Raw genomic sequence first — 16025 nt, forward strand, 5'->3', positions numbered from 1 at the left:
CACACACACCACACACACACACACCACACTCACACACACACACTCACCACACACACACACACTCACCACACACACACACACTCACCACACACACTCACCACACACACACACACCACACTCACACACACACAGACTCACCACACACACACTCACCACACACACACACCACACACACACACACACTCACTCACCACACACTCACACACACTCACTCACCACACACACAGACTCACCACACACTCACCACACACTCACTCACTCACCACACACACTCACCACCACACACTCACCACACACACTCACCACACACACACACACACTCACCACCACACACTCACCACACACACTCACCACACACACACACACCACACACACACACCACACACACACACACACTCACTCACCACACACTCACCACACACACACACCACACACACTCACCACACACTCACACACACACACTCACCACACACACACACACCACACTCACACACACACACACTCACTCACCACACACACACTCACCACACACACACACCACACACACACACACCACACTCACACACACACACTCACCACACACACACACACTCACCACACACACACACACTCACCACACACACTCACCACACACACTCACCACACACACACACACCACACTCACACACACACAGACTCACCACACACACACTCACCACACACACACACCACACACACACACACACTCACTCACCACACACTCACACACACTCACTCACCACACACACAGACTCACCACACACTCACCACACACTCACTCACTCACCACACACACTCACCACCACACACTCACCACACACACTCACCACACACACACACACACTCACCACCACACACTCACCACACACACTCACCACACACACACACACCACACACACACACCACACACACACACACACTCACTCACCACACACTCACCACACACACACACCACACACACACCACACACTCACACACACTCACTCACCACACACACACACGCCACACACACACCACACACACACCACACACACACCACACACACACCACACACACACACACTCACCACACACACACCACACACACACCACCACACACACCACACACACACACTCACTCACCACACACTCACCACACACACACACCACACACTCACCACACACTCACACACACTCACCACACACACACACTCACTCACCACCACACTCACCACACACACTCACCACACACACACACACTCACTCACCACACACACTCACCACACACTCACCACACCACACATACACACCACACACTCACCACCACACACCACACACTCACCACACACTCACCACACACACACACACTCACCACCACCACACACTCACCACACACACACACCACACACACACACTCACACACTCACCACACACACACACACCACACACACACACACAGTGTGGTGGTGTGTGTGTGTGTGGTGAGTGTGTGTGTGTGGTGGTGAGTGTGTGTGTGTGGTGGTGGTGTGTGTGTGTGGTGAGTGTGTGGTGAGGCTGTGGTGAGTCTGTGGTGAGTTTGTGTGGTGAGTCTGTGGGTCTCTGTGTGTGGTGAGTCTGTGGGTCTCTGTGTGGTGAGTCTGTGGGTCTCTGTGTGTGGTGAGTCTGTGGGTCTCTGTGTGGTGAGTCTGTGTGGTGATTCTGTGGTGATTCTGTGGGTGTCTGTGTGGTGAGTCTGTGTCTCTGTGTGGTGAGTCTGTGGGTCTCTGTGTGGTGAGTCTGTGGGTCTCTGTGTGGTGAGTCTGTGGGTGTCTCTGTGTGATGAGTCTGTGGGTCTCTGTGTGGTGAGTCTGTGTGTCTCTGTGTGGTGAGTCTGTGGGTCTCTGTGTGGTGAGTCTGTGTGTCTCTGTGTGGTGAGTCTGTGTCTCTGTGTGGTGAGTCTGTGGGTCTCTGTGTGGTGAGTCTGTGGGTCTCTGTGTGGTGAGTCTGTGGTGAGTCTGTGGGTCTCTGTGTGGTGAGTCTGTGGGTGTCTCTGTGTGATGAGTCTGTGGGTCTCTGTGTGGTGAGTCTGTGTCTCTGTGTGGTGAGTCTGTGGGTCTCTGTGTGGTGAGTCTGTGTGTCTCTGTGTGGTGAGTCTGTGGGTCTCTGTGTGGTGAGTCTGTGGGTCTCTGTATGGTGAGTCTGTGTGTCTCTGTGTGGTGAGTCTGTGGGTCTCTGTGTGGTGAGTCTGTGGGTCTCTGTGTGGTGAGTCTGTGGGTCTCTGTGTGGTGAGTCTGTGGGTCTCTGTGTGATGAGTCTATGGGTCTCTGTGTGATGAGTCTGTGGGTCTCTGTGTGGTGAGTCTGTGGGTGTCTGTGTGGTGAGTCTGTGGGTCTCTGTGTGATGAGTCTGTGTGTCTCTGTGTGGTGAGTCTGTGGGTCTCTGTGTGGTGAGTCTGTGGGTCTCTGTGTGGTGAGTCTGTGGGTCTCTGTGTGGTGAGTCTGTGGGTCTCTGTGTGATGAGTCTGTGTGTCTCTGTGTGGTGAGTCTGTGGGTCTCTGTGTGGTGAGTCTGTGTGTCTCTGTGTAGTGAGTCTGTGTGTCTCTGTGTAGTGAGTCTGTGGGTCTCCATGTGATGAGACTGTGGGTCTCTGTGTGGTGAGTCTGTGGGTCTCTGTGTGATGAGTCTGTGTGTCTCTGTGTGGTGAGTCTGTGGGTCTCTGTGTGGTGAGTCTGTGTGTCTCTGTGTAGTGAGTCTGTGTGTCTCTATGTGATGAGTCTGTGGGTCTCCATGTGATGAGACTGTGGGTCTCTGTGTGGTGAGTCTGTGTGTCTCTGTGTGGTGAGTCTGTGTGTCTCTGTGTGGTGAGTCTGTGGGTCTCTGTGTGGTGAGTCTGTGGGTCTATGTGATGAGACTGTGGGTCTCTGTGTGGTGAGTCTGTGGGTCTCTGTGTGGTGAGTCTGTGGGTCTCTGTGTGGTGAGTCTGTGGGTCTCTGTGTGGTGAGTCTGTGGGTCTCTGTGTGGTAAGTCTGTGGGTCTCTGTGTGGTGAGTCTGTGGTGAGTCTGTGTGGTGAGTCTGTGGTGAGTCTGTGTGGTGAGTCTGTGGGTCTCTGTGTGTGGTGAGTCTGTGTGTGTGGTGAGTCTGTGTGTCTCTGTGTGGTGAGTCTGGGTGGTGAGTTTGTGGGTCTCTCTGTGTGGTGAGTCTGTGGGTCTCTGTGTGGTGAGTCTGTGGTGAGTGTGTGGTGAGTCTGTGTGGTGAGTCTGTGTGGTGATTCTGTGTGGTGAGTCTGTGTGGTGAGTCTGGTAAGTCTGTGGGTGTCTGTGTGGTGAGTCTGTGTGGTGAGTCTGTGGTGAGTCTGTGGTGAGTCTGTGGTGAGTCTGTGTGGTGAGTCTGTGGTGAGTCTGTGTGGTGAGTCTGTGGTGAGTCTGTGGTGAGTCTGTGTGGTGAGTCTGTGTGGTGAGTGTGTGTGGTGAGTCTGTGGTGAGTCTGTGGGTGTCTGTGCGGTGAGTCTGTGGTGAGTCTCTGGTAAGTCTGTGTGGTGAGTCTGTGGTGAGTCTGTGGTGAGTCTGTGGGTGTCTGTGTGGTGAGTCTGTGGGTCTCTGTGTGGTGAGTCTGTGGGTCTCTGTGTGGTGAGTCTGTGGGTCTATGTGTGGTGAGTCTGTGGGTCTCTGTGTGGTGAGTCTGTGGTGAGTCTGTGTGGTGAGTCTGTGGTGAGTCTGTGTGGTGAGTCTGTGGGTCTCTGTGTGTGGTGAGTCTGTGTGTGTGGTGAGTCTGTGTGTCTCTGTGTGGTGAGTCTGGGTGGTGAGTCTGTGGGTCTCTCTGTGTGGTGAGTCTGTGGGTCTCTGTGTGGTGAGTCTGTGGTGAGTGTGTGGTGAGTCTTTGTGGTGAGTCTGTGTGGTGATTCTGTGTGGTGAGTCTGTGTGGTGAGTCTGGTAAGTCTGTGGGTGTCTGTGTGGTGAGTCTGTGTGGTGAGTCTGTGGTGAGTCTGTGGTGAGTCTGTGTGGTGAGTCTGTGGTGAGTCTGTGTGGTGAGTCTGTGGTGAGTCTGTGGTGAGTCTGTGTGGTGAGTCTGTGTGGTGATTGTGTGTGGTGAGTCTGTGGTGAGTCTGTGGGTGTCTGTGTGGTGAGTCTGTGGTGAGTCTCTGGTAAGTCTGTGTGGTGAGTCTGTGGTGAGTCTGTGGTGAGTCTGTGTGAGTGAGTCTGTGGGTGTCTGTGTGGTGAGTCTGTGGGTCTCTATGTGGTGAGTCTGTGGGTCTCTGTGTGGTGAGTCTGTGGGTCTCTGTGTGGTGAGTCTGTGGGTCTCTGTGTGGTGAGTCTGTGGTGAGTCTGTGGGTCTCTGTGTGGTGAGTCTGTGGGTGTCTCTGTGTGGTGAGTCTGTGTGTCGCTGTGTGGTGAATCTATGGGTCTCTGTGTGATGAGTCTGTGGGTCTCTGTGTGGTGAGTCTGTGGGTCTCTGTGTCGTGAGTCTGTGGGTCTCTGTGTGGTGAGTCTGTGGGTGTCTCAGTGTGGTGAGTCTGTGGGTGTCTCTGTGTGATGAGTCTGTGGGTCTCTGTGTGGTGAGATAGTGTGTCGCTGTGTGGTGAATCTATGGGTCTCTGTGTGGTGAGTCTGTGGGTCTCTGTGTGGTGAGTCTGTGGTGAGTCTGTGGGTCTCTGTGTGGTGAGTCTGTGAGTGACTCTGTGTGATGAGTCTGTGGGTCTCTGTGTGGTGAGTCTGTGGGTCTCTGTGTGGTGAGTCTGTGGGTCTCTGTGTGGTGAGTCTGTGGGTGTCTCTGCGTGATGAGTCTGTGGGTCTCTGTGTGGTGAGTCTGTGGGTCTCTGTGTGGTGAGTCTGTGGGTCTCTGTGTGGTGAGTCTGTGTGTCTCTGTGTGGTGAGTCTGTGTGTCTCTGTGTGGTGAGTCTGTGGGTCTCTGTGTGGTGAGTCTGTGTGTCTCTGTGTGGTGAGTCTGTGGGTCTCTGTGTGGTGAGTCTGTGGTGAGTCTGTGGGTCTCTGTGTGGTGAGTCTGTGGGTGTCTCTGTGTGGTGAGTCTGTGTGTCGCTGTGTGGTGAATCTATGGGTCTCTGTGTGATGAGTCTGTGGGTCTCTGTGTGGTGAGTCTGTGGGTCTCTGTGTGGTGAGTCTGTGGGTCTCTGTGTGGTGAGTCTGTGGGTGTCTCAGTGTGGTGAGTCTGTGGGTGTCTCTGTGTGATGAGTCTGTGGGTCTCTGTGTGGTGAGTCTGTGTGTCGCTGTGTGGTGAATCTATGGGTCTCTGTGTGGTGAGTCTGTGGTGAGTCTGTGGGTCTCTGTGTGGTGAGTCTGTGAGTGACTCTGTGTGATGAGTCTGTGGGTCTCTGTGTGGTGAGTCTGTGGGTCTCTGTGTGGTGAGTCTGTGGGTCTCTGTGTGGTGAGTCTGTGGGTGTCTCTGTGTGATGAGTCTGTGGGTCTCTGTGTGGTGAGTCTGTGTGTCTCTGTGTGGTGAGTCTGTGTGTCTCTGTGTGGTGAGTCTGTGGGTCTCTGTGTGGTGAGTCTGTGTGTCTCTGTGTGGTGAGTCTGTGGGTCTCTGTGTGGTGAGTCTGTGGTGAGTCTGTGGGTCTCTGTGTGGTGAGTCTGTGTGTCTCTGTGTGATGAGTCTGTGGGTCTCTGTGTGGTGAGTCTGTGGGTCTCTGTGTGGTGAGTCTGTGGGTCTCTGTGTGGTGAGTCTGTGGGTCTCTGTGTGATGAGTCTATGGGTCCCTGTGTGATGAGTCTGTGGGTCTCTGTGTGGTGAGTCTGTGTGTCTCTGTGTGGTGAGTCTGTGTGTCTCTATGTGATGAGTCTGTGGGTCTCCATGTGATGAGACTGTGGGTCTCTGTGTGGTGAGTCTGTGGGTCTCTGTGTGATGAGTCTGTGAGTCTCTGTGTGGTGAGTCTGTGGGTCTCTGTGTAGTGAGTCTGTGTGTCTCTATGTGATGAGTCTGTGGGTCTCCATGTGATGAGACTGTGGGTCTCTGTGTGGTGAGTCTGTGGGTCTCTGTGTGATGAGTCTGTGAGTCTCTGTGTGGTGAGTCTGTGGGTCTCTGTGTGGTGAGTCTGTGTGTCTCTGTGTAGTGAGTCTGTGTGTCTCTATGTGATGAGTCTGTGGGTCTCCATGTGATGAGACTGTGGGTCTCTGTGTGGTGAGTCTGTGTGTCTCTGTGTGGTGAGTCTGTGTGTCTCTGTGTGGTGAGTCTGTGGGTCTCTGTGTGGTGAGTCTGTGGGTCTCTGTGTGGTGAGTCTGTGGGAGTCTGTGTGATGAGTCTGTGGGTCTCTGTGTGGTGAGTCTGTGGGTCTCTGTGTGATGAGTCTGTGGGTCACTGTGTGGTGAGTCTGTGGGTCTGTGTGGTGAGTCTGTGGGTCTCTGTGTGGTAAGTCTGTGGGTCTCTGTGTGGTGAGTCTGTGGTGAGTCTGTGTGGTGAGTCTGTGGTGAGTCTGTGTGGTGAGTCTGTGGGTCTCTGTGTGTGGTGAGTCTGTGTGTGTGGTGAGTCTGTGTGTCTCTGTGTGGTGAGTCTGGGTGGTGAGTCTGTGGGTCTCTCTGTGTGGTGAGTCTGTGGGTCTCTGTGTGGTGAGTCTGTGGTGAGTGTGTGGTGAGTCTGTGTGGTGAGTCTGTGTGGTGATTCTGTGTGGTGAGTCTGTGTGGTGAGTCTGGTAAGTCTGTGGGTGTCTGTGTGGTGAGTCTGTGTGGTGAGTCTGTGGTGAGTCTGTGGTGAGTCTGTGTGGTGAGTCTGTGGTGAGTCTGTGTGGTGAGTCTGTGGTGAGTCTGTGGTGAGTCTGTGTGGTGAGTCTGTGTGGTGAGTGTGTGTGGTGAGTCTGTGGTGAGTCTGTGGGTGTCTGTGTGGTGAGTCTGTGGTGAGTCTCTGGTAAGTCTGTGTGGTGAGTCTGTGGTGAGTCTGTGGTGAGTCTGTGTGAGTGAGTCTGTGGGTGTCTGTGTGGTGAGTCCGTGGGTCTCTGTGTGGTGAGTCTGTGGGTCTCTGTGTGGTGAGTCTGTGGGTCTATGTGTGGTGAGTCTGTGGGTCTCTGTGTGGTGAGTCTGTGGTGAGTCTGTGTGGTGAGTCTGTGGTGAGTCTGTGTGGTGAGTCTGTGGGTCTCTGTGTGTGGTGAGTCTGTGTGTGTGGTGAGTCTGTGTGTCTCTGTGTGGTGAGTCTGGGTGGTGAGTCTGTGGGTCTCTCTGTGTGGTGAGTCTGTGGGTCTCTGTGTGGTGAGTCTGTGGTGAGTGTGTGGTGAGTCTGTGTGGTGAGTCTGTGTGGTGATTCTGTGTGGTGAGTCTGTGTGGTGAGTCTGGTAAGTCTGTGGGTGTCTGTGTGGTGAGTCTGTGTGGTGAGTCTGTGGTGAGTCTGTGGTGAGTCTGTGTGGTGAGTCTGTGGTGAGTCTGTGTGGTGAGTCTGTGGTGAGTCTGTGTGGTGAGTCTGTGTGGTGATTGTGTGTGGTGAGTCTGTGGTGAGTCTGTGGGTGTCTGTGTGGTGAGTCTGTGGTGAGTCTCTGGTAAGTCTGTGTGGTGAGTCTGTGGTGAGTCTGTGGTGAGTCTGTGTGAGTGAGTCTGTGGGTGTCTGTGTGGTGAGTCTGTGGGTCTCTGTGTGGTGAGTCTGTGGGTCTCTGTCTGGTGAGTCTGTGGGTCTCTGTGTGGTGAGTCTGTGGGTCTATGTGTGGTGAGTCTGTGGGTCTCTATGTGGTGAGTCTGTGGGTCTCTGTGTGGTGAGTCTGTGGGTCTCTGTGTGGTGAGTCTGTGGGTCTCTGTGTGGTGAGTCTGTGGGTCTCTGTGTGGTGAGTCTGTGGTGAGTCTGTGGGTCTCTGTGTGGTGAGTCTGTGGGTGTCTCTGTGTGGTGAGTCTGTGTGTCGCTGTGTGGTGAATCTATGGGTCTCTGTGTGATGAGTCTGTGGGTCTCTGTGTGGTGAGTCTGTGGGTCTCTGTGTGGTGAGTCTGTGGGTGTCTCAGTGTGGTGAGTCTGTGGGTGTCTCTGTGTGATGAGTCTGTGGGTCTCTGTGTGGTGAGTCTGTGGGTGTCTCTGTGTGATGAGTCTGTGGGTCTCTGTGTGGTGAGTCTGTGGGTGTCTCAGTGTGGTGAGTCTGTGGGTGTCTCTGTGTGATGAGTCTGTGGGTCTCTGTGTGGTGAGTCTGTGTGTCGCTGTGTGGTGAATCTATGGGTCTCTGTGTGGTGAGTCTGTGGGTCTCTGTGTGGTGAGTCTGTGGTGAGTCTGTGGGTCTCTGTGTGGTGAGTCTGTGAGTGACTCTGTGTGATGAGTCTGTGGGTCTCTGTGTGGTGAGTCTGTGGGTCTCTGTGTGGTGAGTCTGTGGGTCTCTGTGTGGTGAGTCTGTGGGTGTCTCTGCGTGATGAGTCTGTGGGTCTCTGTGTGGTGAGTCTGTGGGTCTCTGTGTGGTGAGTCTGTGGGTCTCTGTGTGGTGAGTCTGTGTGTCTCTGTGTGGTGAGTCTGTGTGTCTCTGTGTGGTGAGTCTGTGGGTCTCTGTGTGGTGAGTCTGTGTGTCTCTGTGTGGTGAGTCTGTGGGTCTCTGTGTGGTGAGTCTGTGGTGAGTCTGTGGGTCTCTGTGTGGTGAGTCTGTGGGTGTCTCTGTGTGGTGAGTCTGTGTGTCGCTGTGTGGTGAATCTATGGGTCTCTGTGTGATGAGTCTGTGGGTCTCTGTGTGGTGAGTCTGTGGGTCTCTGTGTGGTGAGTCTGTGGGTCTCTGTGTGGTGAGTCTGTGGGTGTCTCAGTGTGGTGAGTCTGTGGGTGTCTCTGTGTGATGAGTCTGTGGGTCTCTGTGTGGTGAGTCTGTGTGTCGCTGTGTGGTGAATCTATGGGTCTCTGTGAGGTGAGTCTGTGGGTCTCTGTGTGGTGAGTCTGTGGTGAGTCTGTGGGTCTCTGTGTGGTGAGTCTGTGAGTGACTCTGTGTGATGAGTCTGTGGGTCTCTGTGTGGTGAGTCTGTGGGTCTCTGTGTGGTGAGTCTGTGGGTCTCTGTGTGGTGAGTCTGTGGGTGTCTCTGTGTGATGAGTCTGTGGGTCTCTGTGTGGTGAGTCTGTGTGTCTCTGTGTGGTGAGTCTGTGTGTCTCTGTGTGGTGAGTCTGTGGGTCTCTGTGTGGTGAGTCTGTGTGTCTCTGTGTGGTGAGTCTGTGGGTCTCTGTGTGGTGAGTCTGTGGTGAGTCTGTGGGTCTCTGTGTGGTGAGTCTGTGTGTCTCTGTGTGATGAGTCTGTGGGTCTCTGTGTGGTGAGTCTGTGGGTCTCTGTGTGGTGAGTCTGTGGGTCTCTGTGTGATGAGTCTGTGGGTCTCTGTGTGGTGAGTCTGTGTGTCTCTGTGTGGTGAGTCTGTGGGTCTCTGTGTGGTGAGTCTGTGGGTCTCTGTGTGATGAGTCTGTGTGTCTCTGTGTGGTGAGTCTGTGGGTCTCTGTGTGATGAGTCTGTGTGTCTCTGTGTGGTGAGTCTGTGGGTCTCTGTGTGGTGAGTCTGTGTGTCTCTGTGTAGTGAGTCTGTGTGTCTCTATGTGATGAGTCTGTGGGTCTCCATGTGATGAGACTGTGGGTCTCTGTGTGGTGAGTCTGTGTGTCTCTGTGTGGTGAGTCTGTGTGTCTCTGTGTGGTGAGTCTGTGGGTCTCTGTGTGGTGAGTCTGTGGGTCTATGTGATGAGACTGTGGGTCTCTGTGTGGTGAGTCTGTGGGTCTCTGTGTGGTGAGTCTGTGGGTCTCTGTGTGATGAGTCTGTGGGTCTCTGTGTGGTGAGTCTGTGGGTCTCTGTGTGGTGAGTCTGTGGGTCTCTGTGTGGTAAGTCTGTGGGTCTCTGTGTGGTGAGTCTGTGGTGAGTCTGTGTGGTGAGTCTGTGGTGAGTCTGTGTGGTGAGTCTGTGGGTCTCTGTGTGTGGTGAGTCTGTGTGTGTGGTGAGTCTGTGTGTCTCTGTGTGGTGAGTCTGGGTGGTGAGTCTGTGGGTCTCTCTGTGTGGTGAGTCTGTGGGTCTCTGTGTGGTGAGTCTGTGGTGAGTGTGTGGTGAGTCTGTGTGGTGAGTCTGTGTGGTGATTCTGTGTGGTGAGTCTGTGTGGTGAGTCTGGTAAGTCTGTGGGTGTCTGTGTGGTGAGTCTGTGTGGTGAGTCTGTGGTGAGTCTGTGGTGAGTCTGTGTGGTGAGTCTGTGGTGAGTCTGTGTGGTGAGTCTGTGGTGAGTCTGTGGTGAGTCTGTGTGGTGAGTCTGTGTGGTGAGTGTGTGTGGTGAGTCTGTGGTGAGTCTGTGGGTGTCTGTGTGGTGAGTCTGTGGTGAGTCTCTGGTAAGTCTGTGTGGTGAGTCTGTGGTGAGTCTGTGGTGAGTCTGTGTGAGTGAGCCTGTGGGTGTCTGTGTGGTGAGTCCGTGGGTCTCTGTGTGGTGAGTCTGTGGGTCTCTGTGTGGTGAGTCTGTGGGTCTATGTGTGGTGAGTCTGTGGGTCTCTGTGTGGTGAGTCTGTGGTGAGTCTGTGTGGTGAGTCTGTGGTGAGTCTGTGTGGTGAGTCTGTGGGTCTCTGTGTGTGGTGAGTCTGTGTGTGTGGTGAGTCTGTGTGTCTCTGTGTGGTGAGTCTGGGTGGTGAGTCTGTGGGTCTCTCTGTGTGGTGAGTCTGTGGGTCTCTGTGTGGTGAGTCTGTGGTGAGTGTGTGGTGAGTCTGTGTGGTGAGTCTGTGTGGTGATTCTGTGTGGTGAGTCTGTGTGGTGAGTCTGGTAAGTCTGTGGGTGTCTGTGTGGTGAGTCTGTGTGGTGAGTCTGTGGTGAGTCTGTGGTGAGTCTGTGTGGTGAGTCTGTGGTGAGTCTGTGTGGTGAGTCTGTGGTGAGTCTGTGGTGAGTCTGTGTGGTGAGTCTGTGTGGTGATTGTGTGTGGTGAGTCTGTGGTGAGTCTGTGGGTGTCTGTGTGGTGAGTCTGTGGTGAGTCTCTGGTAAGTCTGTGTGGTGAGTCTGTGGTGAGTCTGTGGTGAGTCTGTGTGAGTGAGTCTGTGGGTGTCTGTGTGGTGAGTCTGTGGGTCTCTGTGTGGTGAGTCTGTGGGTCTCTGTCTGGTGAGTCTGTGGGTCTCTGTGTGGTGAGTCTGTGGGTCTATGTGTGGTGAGTCTGTGGGTCTCTATGTGGTGAGTCTGTGGGTCTCTGTGTGGTGAGTCTGTGGGTCTCTGTGTGGTGAGTCTGTGGGTCTCTGTGTGGTGAGTCTGTGGTGAGTCTGTGGGTCTCTGTGTGGTGAGTCTGTGGGTGTCTCTGTGTGGTGAGTCTGTGGGTCTCTGTGTGGTGAGTCTGTGGGTGTCTCAGTGTGGTGAGTCTGTGGGTGTCTCTGTGTGATGAGTCTGTGGGTCTCTGTGTGGTGAGTCTGTGTGTCGCTGTGTGGTGAATCTATGGGTCTCTGTGTGGTGAGTCTGTGGGTCTCTGTGTGGTGAGTCTGTGGTGAGTCTGTGGGTCTCCGTGTGGTGAGTCTGTGAGTGACTCTGTGTGATGAGTCTGTGGGTCTCTGTGTGGTGAGTCTGTGGGTCTCTGTGTGGTGAGTCTGTGGGTCTCTGTGTAGTGAGTCTGTGGGTGTCTCTGTGTGATGAGTCTGTGGGTCTCTGTGTGGTGAGTCTGTGGGTCTCTGTGTGGTGAGTCTGTGGGTCTCTGTGTGGTGAGTCTGTGTGTCTCTGTGTGGTGAGTCTGTGTGTCTCTGTGTGGTGAGTCTGTGGGTCTCTGTGTGGTGAGTCTGTGTGTCTCTGTGTGGTGAGTCTGTGGGTCTCTGTGTGGTGAGTCTGTGGTGAGTCTGTGGGTCTCTGTGTGGTGAGTCTGTGGGTGTCTCTGTGTGGTGAGTCTGTGTGTCGCTGTGTGGTGAATCTATGGGTCTCTGTGTGATGAGTCTGTGGGTCTCTGTGTGGTGAGTCTGTGTGTCGCTGTGTGGTGAATCTATGGGTCTCTGTGTGGTGAGTCTGTGGGTCTCTGTGTGGTGAGTCTGTGGTGAGTCTGTGGGTCTCTGTGTGGTGAGTCTGTGAGTGACTCTGTGTGATGAGTCTGTGGGTCTCTGTGTGGTGAGTCTGTGGGTCTCTGTGTGGTGAGTCTGTGGGTCTCTGTGTGGTGAGTCTGTGGGTGTCTCTGTGTGATGAGTCTGTGGGTCTCTGTGTGGTGAGTCTGTGGGTCTCTGTGTGGTGAGTCTGTGGGTCTCTGTGTGGTGAGTCTGTGTGTCTCTGTGTGGTGAGTCTGTGTGTCTCTGTGTGGTGAGTCTGTGGGTCTCTGTGTGGTGAGTCTGTGTGTCTCTGTGTGGTGAGTCTGTGGGTCTCTGTGTGGTGAGTCTGTGGTGAGTCTGTGGGTCTCTGTGTGGTGAGTCTGTGTGTCTCTGTGTGATGAGTCTGTGGGTCTCTGTGTGGTGAGTCTGTGGGTCTCTGTGTGGTGAGTCTGCGGGTCTCTGTGTGGTGAGTCTGTGTGTCTCTGTGTGGTGAGTCTGTGTGTCTCTGTGTGGTGAGTCTGTGGGTCTCTGTGTGGTGAGTCTGTGGGTCTCTGTTTGGTGAGACTGTGTGTCTCTGTGTGGTGAGTCTGTGTGTCTCTGTGTGGTGAGTCTGTGGGTCTCTGTGTGGTGAGTCTGTGGTGAGTCTGTGTGGTGAGTCTGTGGTGAGTCTGTGGGTCTCTGTGTGGTGAGTCTGTGGGTCTCTTTGTGATGAGTCTATGGGTCTCTGTGTGGTGAGTCTGTGGGTCTCTGTGTGGTGAGTCTGTGTGTCTCTGTGTGGTGAGTCTGTGTGTCTCTGTGTGGTGAGTCTGTGGGTCTCTGTGTGGTGAGTCTGTGGGTCTCTGTGTGGTGAGTCTGTGGGTATCTGTGTGTGAGTCTGTGTGTCTCTGTGTGGTGAGTCTGTGTGTCTCTGTGTGGTGAGTCTGTGGGTCTCTGTGTGGTGAGTCTGTGGGTCTCTGTCTGGTGAGTCTGTGGGTCTCTGCGTGGTGAGTATGTGGGTATCTGTGTGTGAGTCTGTGTGGTGTCTGTGTGGTGAGTTTGTGGTGAGTCTGTGTGGTGAGTCTGTGGGTCTCTGTGTGATGAGTCTGTGGGTCTCTGTGTGGTGAGTCTGTGGGTCTCTGTGTGGTGAATCTGTGGGTCTCTCTGTGGTGGGTCTGTGTGTCTCTGTGTGGTGAGTCTGTGGGTCTCTGTGTGGTGAGTTTGTGTGTCTCTGTGTTGTGAGTCTGTGGGTCTCTGTGTGGTGAGTCTGTGGGTCTCTGTGTGGTGAGTCTGTGGGTATCTCTGTGTGGTGAGTCTGTGGGTCTCTGTGTGGTGAGTCTGTGGTGAGTCTGTGTGGTGAGTCTGTGGTGAGTCTATGTGGTGAGTCTGTGGGTCTCTGTGTGGTGAGTCTGTGGATCTCTGTGTGGTGAGTATGTGTCTCTGTGTGGTGAGTCTGTGGGTCTCTATGTGGTGAGTCTGTGGGTCTCTATGTGGTGAGTCTGAGGGTATCTGTGTGGTGAGTCTGTGGGTGTCTGTGTGGTGAGTCTGTGGGTCTCTGTGTGGTGAGTCTGTGGTGAGTCTGTGGGTCTCTGTGTGGTGAGTCTGTGGGTGTCTCTGTGTGATGAGTCTGTGGGTCTCTGTGTGGTGAGTCTGTGGGTCTCTGTGTGGTGAGTCTGTGGGTCTCTGTGTGGTGAGTCTGTGTGTCTCTGTGTGGTGAGTCTGTGGGTCTCTGTGTGGTGAGTCTGTGGGTCTCTGTGTGGTGAGTCTGTGGGTCTCTGTGTGGTGAGTCTGTGGGTCTCTGTGTGGTGAGTCTGTGGGTCTCTGTGTGGTGAGTCTGTGGGTCTCTGTGTGGTGAGTCTATGGGTCTCTGTGTGATGAGTCTGTGGGTCTCTCTGTGGTGGGTCTGTGGATCTCTATGTGATGAGTCTGTGGGTCTCTCTGTGGTGAGTCTGTGGGTCTCTGTGTGGTGAGTCTGTGGGTGTCTCTGTGTGATGAGTCTGTGGGTGTCTCTGTGTGATGAGTCTGTGGGTCTCTGTGTGGTGAGTCTGTGTGTCGCTGTGTGGTGAATCTATGGGTCTCTGTGTGGTGAGTCTGTGGGTCTCTGTGTGGTGAGTCTGTGGTGAGTCTGTGGGTCTCTGTGTGGTGAGTCTGTGAGTGACTCTGTGTGATGAGTCTGTGGGTCTCTGTGTGGTGAGTCTGTGGGTCTCTGTGTGGTGAGTCTGTGGGTCTCTATGTGGTGAGTCTGTGGGTCTCTGTGTGGTGAGTCTGTGGGTCTCTGTGTGGTGAGTCTGTGGGTCTCTGTGTGGTGAGTGTGTGTCTCTGTGTGGTGAGTCTGTGGGTCTCTGTGTGGTGAGTCTGTGGGTCTCTGTGTGGTGAGTCTGTGTGTCTCTGCGTGATGAGTCTGTGTGTTTCTGTGTGTCTCTGTGTGTCTCTGCGTGTCTCTGTGTGTGTCTCTGCGTGTCTCTGTGTGTGTCTCTCTGTGTGTGTCTCTGTGTGTCTCTCTCTGTGTCTCTCTCTGCGTGTGTCTCTGCGTGTCTCTGTGTGTGAGTCTGTGTGTCTGTGTCTCTCTGTGTGTGTCTCTGTGTGTTGAGTCTGTGTCTCTCTCTGTGTCTCTCTGCGTGTCTCTCTCTGTGTCTCTCTCTGTGTGTCTCTCTGCGTGTGTCTCTGTGTCTCTGTGTGTCTCTGTGTGTCTCTGTGTCTCTCTCTGTGTGTGTCTCTCTCTGCGTGTGTCTCTGCGTGTCTCTCTGTGTGTGAGTCTGTGTGTCTCTGTGTGTGAGTCTGTGTCTCTCTCTGTGTCTCTCTGCGTGTCTCTCTCTGCGTGTCTCTCTGTGTCTCTCTGCGTGTCTCTGCGTGTCTCTGTGTGTGTCTCTGTGTGTCTCTGTGTGTCTCTGTGTGTGTCTGTGTGTCTCTCTGTGTGTTGAATCTGTGTGTCTCTGTGTGTCTCTGTGTGTCTCTGCGTGTCTCTCTCTGTGTGTCTCTGTGTGTGTCTCTGTGTCTCTGTGTGTCTCTGTGTCTCTCTCTGCGTGTCTCTCTCTGCGTGTGTCTCTGTGTGTCTCTGCGTGTCTCTGCGTGTCTCTGTGTGTGTCTCTGTGTCTCTCTCTGCGTGTCTCTCTCTGCGTGTGTCTCTCTGTGTCTCTGTGTGTCTCTGCGTGTCTCTGCGTGTCTCTGTGTGTGTCTCTGTGTCTCTGTGTCTCTCTCTGCGTGTGTCTCTCTCTGCGTGTCTCTCTCTGCGTGTCTCTCTCTGCCTCTCTCTGTGTGTCTCTCTGTGTCTCTCTCTCTCTGTGTCTCTCTCTGCGTGCGTGTCTCTCTCTGCGGGTCTCTGTGTGTCTCTGTGTCTCTCTCTGTGTCTCTCTCTGTGTCTCTCTGTGTCTCTCTGTGTCTCTCTCTCTGTGTCTCTCTCTGTGCGTGTCTCTCTCTGCGTGTCTCTCTCTGCGTGCGTGTCTCTCTCTGCGCGTGTCTTTCTCTGCGTGTCTCTCTCTCTGTGTCTCTCTCTCTGTGTCTCTCTCTGCGCGTGTCTCTCTCTGCGTGTCTCTCTCTGCGTGTCTCTCTCTGCGCGTGTCTCTCTCTGTGTCTCTCTCTGCGCGTGTCTCTCTGCGTGTCTCTCTCTGTGTCTCTCTCTGTGTCTCTCTCTGTGTCTCTCTGTGTCTCTCTGTGTCTCTGCGTGTCTCTCTCTGTGTCTCTCTCTGCGTGTCTCTCTCTCTCTGTGTCTCTCCCTGTGTCTCTCTGTGTCTCTCTCTGTGTCTCTCTCTGCGTGTCTCTCTCTGCGTGTCTCTCTCTCTGCGTGTCTCTCTCTGTGTCTCTCTCTCTGTGTCTCTCTGTGTCTCTCTCTGTGTCTCTCTCTGCGTGTCTCTCTCTGCGTGTCTCTCTCTCTGCGTGTCTCTCTCTGTGTCTCTCTCTCTATCTCTCTCTCTGTGTGTCTCTCTGCGTGTCTCTCTCTCTGCGCGTGTCTCTCTGTGTCTCTCTCTGTGTCTCTCTCTGCGCGTGTCTCTCTCTGTGTGTCTCTCTGCGTGTCTCTCTCTGTGTCTCTCTCTCTCTGCGTCTCTCTCTCTGTGTCTCTCTCTGCGTGTCTCTCTCTCTGTGTCTCTCTCTCTATCTCTCTCTCTGCGTGTCTCTCTCTGTGTCTCTCTCTGCATGTCTCTCTCTGTGTTTCTCTCTCTGTGTCTCTCTCTGCGTCTCTCTCTGCGTGTCTCTCTCTGCGTGT

The 16025-nt window shown here is 54.0% G+C and overlaps 1 protein-coding gene across 4 annotated transcripts in view; it reads right to left on the bottom strand.

The window, feature by feature from the left end:
* Positions 1 to 16025, bottom strand: part of LOC116957661 (uncharacterized) — a 99041-nt gene that overhangs the window by 2141 nt on the left and 80875 nt on the right. The gene's annotated exons all lie outside the window — the stretch shown is intronic.

Source organism: Petromyzon marinus, chromosome 80, assembly GCF_048934315.1.
Source record: "Petromyzon marinus isolate PM22_M1 ecotype Great Lakes invasive population chromosome 80, UKy_Petmar_22M1.pri1.0, whole genome shotgun sequence".
NCBI lineage: Eukaryota > Metazoa > Chordata > Hyperoartia > Petromyzontiformes > Petromyzontidae > Petromyzon > Petromyzon marinus.